Source organism: Daphnia magna, linkage group LG7 (genome assembly GCF_020631705.1).
Source record: "Daphnia magna isolate NIES linkage group LG7, ASM2063170v1.1, whole genome shotgun sequence".
Taxonomy (NCBI): domain Eukaryota; kingdom Metazoa; phylum Arthropoda; class Branchiopoda; order Diplostraca; family Daphniidae; genus Daphnia; species Daphnia magna.
In genome coordinates, this window is record NC_059188.1 from 6,281,636 (window position 1) to 6,293,676 (window position 12,041).

At 39.1% G+C, this 12,041-nt stretch overlaps 1 pseudogene; it reads left to right on the forward strand.

Moving 5' to 3' along the window:
* Positions 1 to 4,393: 4,393 nt before the first annotated feature.
* Positions 4,394 to 5,476, forward strand: LOC123474482 (annotated as a pseudogene).
* Positions 5,477 to 12,041: the final 6,565 nt, after the last annotated feature.

Here is a 12,041-nt window from a genome sequence, read left to right on the forward strand (position 1 = left end):
GGCCGCTATCAACTCTGGACCTACGTCATTTGCCGTCTCTGAGGTAAAGAGCAAATGTACTTTGGCCCCAATGGTCGTATCTTTACCAACGACGCCATCCCAGCCGTGTTCGGGATGCGATTGGCTCGTAATCTTTTCCCTTTCTAGCTTCCATTACAGCCATAAGATGAGGATGGTCAAGGCCTAGCAACACGTCCACTTGCCCTCCACTGCAGCGAAGCGGTAAGTCAGCCAAGTGGTCCCATCGTTTACGCAAGTTGCTCCAGTCAATCAACGGAACAGGCTTCGTCACTGTGGGAATAGTCGACCCCTGAATCACGACCTTCTCACCCGAGCTGGTCTGCAACGTCATTTGTAAACGTTCGGAACTAATCCGACTGTGCGTGCCACCAATTCCGTCAATTTCAAGGGTTTGCTTGATTCCGTCAAGACCTAGCCGGCTGACCAGGCCTTGACGAATTAGGGTGGAGTCGCTACCCTCATCGAACATAACATTTATGGGAACAAGACCACCATCGGCGTTAACGGCGTCAATCCGGATGACTCCTAGTGCTACGGTCCGTGGCACTGAGCGAAGGGTATTTGAGCACGAATTGGAGTCAGCTCTTGAAGATGCGTGCAACAGCGGATGGTGGAACAACTTGCACTCGGGAACACTACACATCTTCTTGAATCTGCAATCTCGCGACGAATGCTTGACGCCAAAACACATAAAGCAGAGCCGATGTCTTATACAAAATGTTACTCGCTCCCCGACGGGCAAGTCTTTAAACTCCGGACAAGCTTCGACTTGGTGCTCTCGTTCGCACTTAAAACAATATCGAGAACTCTTTTCCTTTGGCTTCGGCTTATCCATGGCATCTGCACTTGCCGAACCATGGTGAGTCCGCCCCTGCTGTCTTGGCTTCGGCTGAGCACTGAATCCAACGTTTTTAGTCTTCAGGTTTGCACCGGAAAGTTGGTCGGAGGCGATGGAATACGCGTTTTGATAAGCCGCGGCTCTTGAGCAAAGCCACGCTCCAAACTGATTCAACGTCCGTAGATCCATGCCGGGCGCCAAACGGTCATCTCGTCCATTGTTCCACGCCAACCGGTCATTTAAAGTTAACCGCTGGGAAAGCTTTTCAATAATGTCAGAGTGGTTGGTTTCTCCTATCCTACTCAAGTCGAAAAGGTGTGTGCGAGCACGCTCCGCAAAACGTCTGAAGGCCTTCGGGTCTCCTTTGGGCATTTCGAGTCTTTCTAAAGCTTGTTGGTGAGCTGCCCGCATCACATCTCTCCGACCAAAGTTTTCTTTCAGACGAAAGAGCGCCTCCTTGTAAGCCTCCTCTCCTCCACCGAGCCCGTACACGACATCGGCCGCATCGTCTTGCAGTTGCCGTTTAAGAATTGCTAATTTCTCGGCAGGTGATCTCGATGACTGGTGGACCAGTGCGTGAAAGAGATCCACCCACCAAAACCAGTCTAGCGATTTGCCCGAAAACACCTCCAGCTCAATCTTGACGGAAGAACGGTTCTCTGGCTCCGCGCGCGTCTTTGGCGTTTGGTCACGACCGGCTCGATAAGAATCTATCCAAGCATCAGGTGTATCTTCCGGTTCTGCACTAGGAGCTAGGGTTCTTGCTGGTCGATGATAATGATCTAACCATTGACTGACTTCGCGATTTCTTGACCACCCATTATCGGATTCTGCGGATTCCAACTGGCTACCCCTTTGGATGGGTCGAATTGGCTCAGTAGTTGGTCCAACAACACCCTCTATCTCTCTACCAGAGTCTTCTACACGTTGTTCTGCAATATTCGACGGCAGCGGTTGCTCTGCGCGCGATTGATCTTCTTGGAAACTCTGTTGCCGGAGGCGTGGGCCTCTGGGCTGACTGACAACTGAAGGGGCATCATTGACTCGTTCCGCGATATACTGTTCTGCAAGCTCTTCAATTGTACTCACTTGCGATATGTAAAACAGATGCCTTCGTTGTTGCTCATCAAACTCCTTCTGATCTGTTAGTTCTTCTGCCAGCTGGTCGTTTAGTTGCTCGGCCACCGCCAGAAGTCTTTTAGCTTCGCCAAGCGTTGCCATGATCTCTCTTCTGGAGCCCTTCTCGGCTATGCGTTCCTCCACAATCTTACAAGTGATGGTAATCTGACGCCGTGTTGTCATCTGCTTCCTCTTCCATGCCCCTACTTCAACTGGGACTGTTGTTAACACAGTGTCAGTGGTCGTACTTGAAGTACTGGGGTGTCCAAGAGTTTCTTGTTGTGTTTGGGGAAATGTGACATTAGCTTCTGCCATGGCAAGACCGATTACTTTCCACCCAAGCTTTCAAGCAAACTTCTCAGCTCCGGTTCGAAGGACCAATGTTCTGAAGCTCTGACTAAATCAGTAAGTTTGCTGCCTTGGACAGGGTATATTCTCACCATACAAGGAATAGATTATGGACAATGTCTGAAATTAGGAAGAATAAGTATGGATCCCGCAAGCATAGCATTCTAATTAAATATTTACCGGCGTGTGTGGAATTAGGCTTCACACGCAAACAATTGCCACCAAGCATGCAATCACAATCACAAGTTTCACGAACAGACAACACTAAGGCAAGGAAACAATGAAGTTAAGTTCACAGAATAGACAAATTAGTATTACCTAAGTATGATCAGACGTGCACGATTGACAGACAGTAAATTGACTCACAGATCACAACTGAGGTAACAATGGCTACTACTAAACCGTAACTTGGCGACAAGGCTAGTTGTGTTGCCAAGTGGTGAAAATGAAAATAATAATAAATATATATATATCTATAATAGACTATACAGAAGGAAGGCAATGATTAAATAAAATTAAGATGGTTTCGCCGATCCAATCCCATGGACGTCCAATTTCTTTCATTTTACGAGTGATTGATTGTGATATATCCTGTGGTTGTCCATCTGGTACCGATCTTGCATGAACCATTAAACGATAGTATTTGGACGTCCAATCATGTCCAGTTTTAGTATGTTTCTTTCAGATCCGATTTCATTCGTCCGAAGGATGTCTAAGACGGACAATAAATATGCACAATCCTTTAGACAACACTCGGACTACATTTGGACTTGTATCTTTAAATAAATTTGTAATACGCCGAACGCATGTCATTTGTTTGGTGGCAACTAGATGTAATTCAAACGACAAATTGTTTCTTTGGTTATTACAATTGAAATAGACTGTGGTTAACAAGGGGACACACAAAGTACTTTCCATTATTGGGAATGGTTATAGGAATACGAAATGCCTTGCATTTCACAGAAGTTAATGGAAAGTATTCAATATAAATTTCTCGACAGACAAATGTAATCGCCGACGTGTTTGACGAGCACCAACCTCCTCTTTACGTTTTTCTTTTTTGTCGCGACGATGCTAAACACCGTTTTTGAGACATATTTTAAGATCCGATAAATCACCCACTAATTTCAACTTGATTCCAACTAACATGGATACTTTGAACTGCCAAACTTTAATATTAACTCATTAAAAGTAGAACAACTTGCAAATTGAGAAATTCAATTCAATCTTACAGCAGCAGACTAAAGAATTTCCATCAGGCAGCGAGGCACGTACTAAACAGCAACCTAAATGTCTATATTTAATGTCGTTTCAATTATTTCCAATTTAGGATTTTAAAAATTTCAATTACATATTAATAAAGACAACAAATATTATATTCACTTACACTCTGATAAACACTTTGTGATCCATCAGAGTCGCTGCATAACATTTTGATTTCAGAGCGATGGTGTGTTTAGGGATTCAACGACAGACAAGAAGGACACATGATAGGGAAAGACAAAAGAGAAATGCTGATCGTTGAAAACAAAATTGTGTGCTGACTGCAAAACTACTGGTTTACGTTTGTGCTGGATATTTAATGTAATTCAATTATTACGCTGTGCTTTTGTGGAAGTGAAATTCATTTTTGGTATCCTGGTATTTATAGTTTTATATAAAATTTCATGTGTGCTTTACTTCTTTTTTGTGTTGTCCTGTGCTTAGAAATTTGAAAGCACGTGCTGGTTATTGAAATCTAAAATGCCATGCTTAACTTTTCAAAATCGTCAATAATTTTTATTAAAGAGAACGGCCACAAAACATTTTCAATCAAGATACTCATGAATTGTTATATTTGAATGAAATGAACTATCTTTGAAATTTTTTAGAAAGGTAACGGTCACAAAAAATCTGTTGTGACTGGTCATGCTTTATAGAATCTTAACTGAAATTTTGTGGTATTGGCCCGTGTTTGAATGTTTGAACAACATGTAACTTATATTGAAAAACTAACTTATCCTATTTTGTTCCTATTTGACACAGGTTACCTCGTGTTGGTTTTTCAGAAAAATTACTCAACGTACCATGGCTTCTACTGTAATTATAATATATGCAATTTACTACTTTTTTTGTGTCTATCTAACATGTTTCGTCATTTAGGTTACAGACGGAAAATTCTGGCTGGTGGATTTGTCAGCTGCCGAAGGGCCTTACGTTGCAACTGTGCCTGATTTCTGTCTCATTGAGGGCAACACAAAGTGTTATTATCCAAGATCAAGGGGTGATGTTGCGGCAATGAAGAGGAAATTCGTGAAATCAAATTGGGATATTTATGGATGCAAAACTCGCAAATCTTTCAGTAACTTATTTAATATTACACTTTGTTCCAAGTTTGTTTTAATAATTGATTGTTTTTCAGATTCTTATGAAGAATCTCACTCATACATGTTGGAATGTATGGTCCCACTCAAAACCTTGCTCAGCAGACGTTCGTCACTACTCCTGATATCCCGCCTTTGCTTCTTTCTAATGCGGTTTCCCAAACAGCAACTAATTTAGCTAATTGGAATCATCAGCCGTTTCCCTATGAATCGACTACTGCTCTGCACCCAACTCCAGTGTCGTTCCCTATTTACGCAAATCGTGTGGGTCTGGTAAAACAATTATTTTTCGTTTATTAAAATTTTTTGGGCCATCAATGTTGTTATCTAACGTTTTCAGGGTTAACATTTTCAACCTGAATTAAATCATCGTCAATCGACCCAATCTAGTGCTGTTTTGGAACAAGTTCAACCCATTCCAGTGATCACTCCTGGTTTAGCTGATCAATTAAACGAATTGTCAGATGGTAATACTAATTATAATTGATTATAATTGTTATTGTGTTTTATTCATCTATTAATTGTATGTTTAGGTTCAAAATCAGTTTTAGCAAAACTTGTGAAAGAGGTGCTTAAACTTCAAGAAAACATCTCAAACCTAATGACCAAAATGGTGGTAATTGAAGGCAAAATAGATATGATGACAAAGCCAATTGAATCTCAAGCCGCCAAACAACGAGAAATTGGCCCTGATTTTATGACGGAGCCCCTTAAGGAAATGGAGGATGTCAAATTACTTGAACAAACTTTGTTGGATAATGACAAGTACTATCAACTGGTAAGATAATAAAGTTATTTAAACCTTTTCATTTATAAAATAATCATATGTAAACATGGGAACCTAAACTTAACTGGATAAACAGGGATCTCCAGAAGAAACTTTGTACGTGGCACAAGACTGCTTTGACTTCAATTGTGAAGCCACTCGAGGTGAGAAAAACCTACATGCCTCATTTTTGTCCTTATCTTCATCGTCTTTACATTATATTTAGGTTTAGTTCTCTTTAGGGTTGCTGTTAAGCTAAATGTGTCATGCCAGTCATACCATCAAGCCCGTCTTGTTTCGTTGTGGAACCCCAGCTTCAATATCTTCAAGAGTTATGGCAGAATCAAGATTTTGGTGTGGCCGTCAGAGATTTGACCAACGCCCAACGCGTACCATTTTTTAAACGTTATTTTCACAAATTGTGATTACGTATTGTATTGTGTATCGTCCTTTGTATTGTGTGGGTATTGTGCTCAATTAATACATTTAAAATGTAAAACTGATATCCTGTAGCTAATTTATTTACGAATGGTGTTACGGGTCGACCCAAAAGATACATCCCATGGACGTCCGTTAGGACTAATATAGTATAGGGGTGTGACCAAAATAAAACATCCTGTGGACGTTAGTTTTAGACATCCCATGGACATTCATTTCATCCATCCTATGAACGTTCCTTTCGGACGTCCTATGGATGTTCACGATTTACATCCATGGGAGAGGACATTAGTATATCCTGTAAAAATCCATAGGACGTCAAACTGGGATATCCTACTGGATCGGAACTGACATCCATGGTATATCCTATGGATATCTCTGTGCTAGTAGGGTAGTAGGACTTATATACGTCAACGTAGTTTATAAATTTTTTGTTGTTTGGGGTTTTTATTTTGTTGTTTGTTTTTTTTGTTGTTTGTTTTTTTTTGTAATGCATTCGGGGACGAATGCAGTTAGAGGGGGGGATGTCACGTGGCCAATGACCACGTTATGTGATCCGGTTAGTATTCAATACTACCGGACGTGTGACGTCAGTGTTTCCCCCGTATATAGTCCCCCCGTAGTCGTGTATCGGGTCTCAGTCTTAGTCTTGTTAACCGTGAATACAACGCATTGCTACAATATAGATCGGCTTGCTGGGAGAGAGTGAATCATAGGATTTTAAAGCAGGCATGCATCTTTATCTGTAAGGACTGCCCAAGCAACAAGCTATGCAAGAGCCACCGCTTTCAATAAACACAATATTTCTGTTTTTTTTATAAGCTTCATGCTGTTTTTATTAAACATAAATTAAAGGCTACTGACATCTATAATTTTGACAAAACAGATGTTATCTAAAAAATTAAGCACACTATTTTAAAATATGAATTTACTTATTGTGTTACACAGGCCTCACCACATGTCATAAGCCAGGCAAAGTAATTGCTACCAAAGGGATAAAAAATGTCGAAGCCATGACGTGTGGTGAAAGGGGTACTTTAGTTACGGTTGGGCTGGCGGTTAGTGCATGTGGAAACATAATTCCACCTATTTTCTTATACTCGTGCAAAAGGGATAATCCACAGTTTCTCAATGGAGTACCTTTCGGTTCCGTTGGGAGAGCAAATGGTACCGGATGGATGTCGCAAGATGATTTTCTTTTCTTTATGCAACATTGTGTAGCATGTACCAGAGCTAGTACATGCTAGAGCTACACAAGGTAGGGGAGACCGGGGCTATATGGGACAGAAAAATAAAAACTAACTTTAAGAATTTTTACTGAATAAAAAAATAAATTATCATTAAACTTGTTGTATTCATGTTAAACCTTATCATGTCCTCTATTAAAGATATTTTTAAAATATGGTTTTGTCCAATACACAATTCTCTAGCAAATTATTTAATGAAAGACCTTTTTTTGTTGAACACTAAAACATAACGGGGTTACCTGGGACAGCTCCATAAAATTCTTTTTTATCCTAAAATAATTAGATTTATTTAATATTATTATAGCCATTCGATTACGAATTATATTTCGCGTCGGGTAATGTGTAAAATTTATCGAAAATGAATTGTTACAATTAAAAAAATAGTTTTAAACTTTTTTTCTTCAAAATTTTCCTTTTTTGTTATGGGGGTTGGCTTTAGCTGCAAAAAGGGAGGGATTATTTTTTAATCGATAGTTACATGTTATAAATAGCTAATTGTAATTTAAATTTAATGTAATTTAAATGTACTTCGTCCCAAACAACCCCAGACTCGATGTCCCAAATTGCCCCGCAAAAACCACTTGACTCATTTTACTTATTACACCTAAACGATAACAGCTACACAAAAAAAATCTTAACACAAAAAAAAGGAGAATGAATTTCCTTTTCAATGTTTGCTTTGGTTTTTTTATAACGTATTTAGAAAGTACCCTTTTTTTGTTTTTTTTATGGGAGGGATTTCACTCAAAATGGAATAAACCGATTTTTCCCTCCAACTCCTAAACAAATTATAAGATTTTAATAATTTTTTTTGTCAACGTGTGTAACAACATTTCACATGTTTGGCTAAAAAATTAATATTTTCAAAAAATGGGAACATGCCAAAAACGGCGATGTCCCACCTAACCCCTGTCCCAAATAGCCCCGGTCTCCCCTACTTGCTGTTGTTGTTGATGAGGATGATAACCAACCTTCAGCAGTTAGTGATCGGCCGATACTTACTGCACCACCGGAAAATGGTAACTACTAATCCTAGAAAAGTATGACCAAAACGTAATTAAGATATTTCCTTAGATCTCAATCTGTTAACAAATGAGCCTAACCTTCCTAGTCCAGTATCAAATGACTCAACGACAGTCAAGAATGAAACACACTCCAGTATTGATTTAACTACACTTAACAATAGGGGTGCACAAGCTGATGTAGAGGAATCAGGTTTTAATCCTGAAGATGTAAGACCACTACCAGTTTAGCGCCACCAAGGAAGACTGTGAGGCGTGGTAATAAAAGGACTACGGCAATCCTGACTGACACCCCAGAAATAAATGCTCTTCATGATGCTGAGTTAGCTCGTCTTCCAAAAAAATCAAAGAAAATAATTGACTTTGGTAGTTCTAGTAGCAGTGGTACACCCCGGGGAACGGTTGGATCAAAAAAAAATTCAACGAATTTTTTTAAAAAATCTAAAATACAACAATAAGGAGAATGATGATGTAACATGTATTATCCGTCAAAATACTTTTTCCCGTGACAAAAATGGTGAGCAGTGGGTGAAGTGCACACAGTGTGACAATTGGGCCCACGAAACATGTTTGAGTCATGGAGAAGGTGACTTCTATGTCTGTATATGGACTGGCTTTAAGTTTAACTATGGTTTATTTAGTGTTTTTACATCCTAGTCTTCAGCTAGAAGAATTTTAGTTTGTTTTCGTTGTAGCATCTAGTCAACCAGGCTGATTACCATTTCAGAATTTGTTACATGTTACATGCTGCATTAATAAACTGTGTTTAACGCATTGGAAGTTTAGCAATTTATATATATCTGATAATCAAACTCCTCGTTTGTGAAATGGCATATTTATTTCGCGTTGTAGAGTACTCATTGCTGGTAGTTACTGTGAATTAAATAACAATATCTTTCGTTTTTAGATGTATTTGCCCACAAAACCGTCCACAACACACTAATCAGCTTCGGATCGCAAAAGAAAAGCTGCAGCACTTGTAAAAAGTACGTTTTGGCGACGCAGCGCAAATTTCGGTCGACGCAAAAGTTATTTTGTGCAACTTGCCTCCCTCATGTTGTCAGTGTTCTACGTCAACTGAAAAAAAACAAACGAAAACTAGCAGCAGTGCGTAAACAGCTACAACATAACCAAACACTTTTGAAAGAGTCAGTGGACAGATCGAACGTGAGGAAATGTTATGTAATATCCTAGTAACGTGTTAACGACAGAAGTCCTTAGGAATTAATGTTAATTTAATTTTCGTTTTGTATGTCTGTGTGTGTATGTGCGTGTGTGTGTAAGATCGTGTCAGACGATGGGCAGACAAGTCCGAACTTGTCTGACCTTGGCTAAACTAATACCCTTTGGTTTTGCTATAGGTTACCCTCTATTACACTTCCGCCACCCCATTTACACCTAAAACTAAATGTTCGCGTTAGCGCCCTTCTTTTGTTTTACCCTTTTTCTGCATTTCCGCCGTAGTCGAAGACGGAGGGAGATGCGGCAACGAGGTCACTCTGATTCGTTTTCGTCGTGGCTGCAGTCGCAACCTGTCGCTCCAATTTTCGGTGTTGTAAACTCGTAATCGCGTTTAATACAATCGCAGCGTGGCCCTTTTGGCCACTGAGTTAGCCACATTTTCATCTCGTTTATTTCGGTGGTTAACATAACGTTATTTGCATTAAACTTTTTTGTTAAAGGAATTGAATTCAATTGTACGCGCACTGAAATTGGACGTTGAAAAATTAAAGAAGTAGACGCTGGAGGCTTCGATTGCTATTCTCCCACGCCAGGTAAATGAATTTATTTTGCTTAGGAAAAAATTATGAATCGATTTTGTGTTATCAATAGAACAGAATTCGTTAAAATAATGGTTTTGCACGGTACCTACCAACCAAACGCTGTTTGTAATGTGACAAAAAATTGAACAACGAACAATATTTGCAATGCAACGTTTTGTGACTTTCTTTTAGAATGCCATGTTTGGGAACTACAGTGGATCATTTGATTTTCTTACTTTTCTGGCTAACTGAAACCAATAGTAGGTGTACATAGTAGCAAAAAGAAATCAACAAGTGTCAATACAACCTCCTTGAAATAAAATTAAGACCCTTTTATTAATACGTTAAATTTCTATGTGTTCAAATTTGAAATTAGAACCTGCCAATTTCGGTATACAAAAATTATACACGTTCAACAGCTTATTCCATTATACAAAAATTGGAGGGAAAATTGGATACTTATCTGTCATGCCAAAAAAGTTCAAAAATTTTCGCGTGGTGGCTCTGAGAACGGGTTTATTTTTGAGGACAGCCTTTTATGGGACAACGTCTTATGGCGTTGAGCAACCGTAACAACCCTAGCTGCACCCTCTTATGGAGAACTAACTCCTTCGCGTGAAAAAATAAGTTTTAGTAACTATAATTTAGATTTCCCCCCTTTTCTTTATTTGGGGGTACGTTATTCATTTCTTCATTTCCTTAATTTTTTTCTAGCCCCAATTCTATCTAGTTTATTTTTATTTAATTATTGTTTGCGAGCGGTTCTATTTTGCTCGTGGCCCGCTCCTTTGTAGCAGATAAATTTCTTGCAGGAAACGAAAATTTTCTGCTAGAAGAGACGAACCACTTAAGGTGAGAGCCCATGAGCGCATCCTTGGATGTGTTGCTGCTCTATTACTGTGGGAGATGAGAATAGAGCAGTAAAACATCCTACGTTGCACGTTCTCCACAAATGCGAAAATCTCATTTGTGTCCAAGTTGGTCTGCTGCGGCTGCAGCGTCTTATGGAGAAATCAACTTCTTCATGTTAAAAAATAAGTTTTCATAAATATAATTAAGATTTCCCCCTTTTCTTCCTAGCAGTGGGTACTCTATTCATATTTTCATTTCAAAATATTTTTTTCTAGCCCTAGTTCTATCTAGTTTATTTTTATTTAGCTATTGTTTGTGAATGGTTTGTTGTTCATCCCCTCGTAGCAGACGAATTTCTGGCAGCAAACGAAATTCTTCGGCTAAAAGAGACGAGCAACTTACAAACAAACATAAAATAAAAATAAAGTAGATAGAACTGGAGCTAGAAAAAAAATTGGGAAACGAAAAGATGAATAGGGTACCCACTGCTAGGAAGAAAAGGGGGAAATCTAAATTATAGTTATGAAAACTTAATTTTTAACGTGAAGAAGATGGTTTCTCCATAAGACGCTGCAGCCGCAGCAGACCAACTTGGACACAAATGAGATTTTCGCATATGTGAAAAACGCGCAACGCAGGATGTTTTACTGCTCTATTACCCGAGACACGTAAAACCGTACCGACCTTCCCAAAAAATGGCCAATCGGTTCCAACTCGGGTAGGTTCTTTTCAAGCGGTTCGAATTCGTTCAAAACACCGGTATAACCGATACAACCCACCACAAACTTGAAAAATGGCGGATAAATGAAAAAATATTATTAAAAAAATATATATAATGAAACAATGAAACGGGCCAAACAGGGGATAAAGTAGTGTAATCGGGTTTTGGCACCGGTTTTATTCAAGCCCCCCAACCGACCCAAGGAAAGAACGCAAGAAGTGACAATTTACGCTAATTTAAATTTAAAAAACGCTTTTTCTTAGTTTAATCTTATTCTATAAAATGAAAAAAGATTTCATTAATGTAAAAACATAGTATTTGCATAACTGAAAAAAACAAAAACAGACAATAAGTCTAATTATAAAAATTTACACACAGATGGAGTTTGTGTTGAGTAGAAAGGTGGTGTGTGCAATTGGATTCATATCAGTTAATGGAAACGAATCCATTGGTAACGACTCAAGGTATCCGTTTCGAGCAACCAACGTGAACGGATCTGTTTCTAATCACGGGTGAAGACTGTGTTGTACCCCTTGTCGGAAA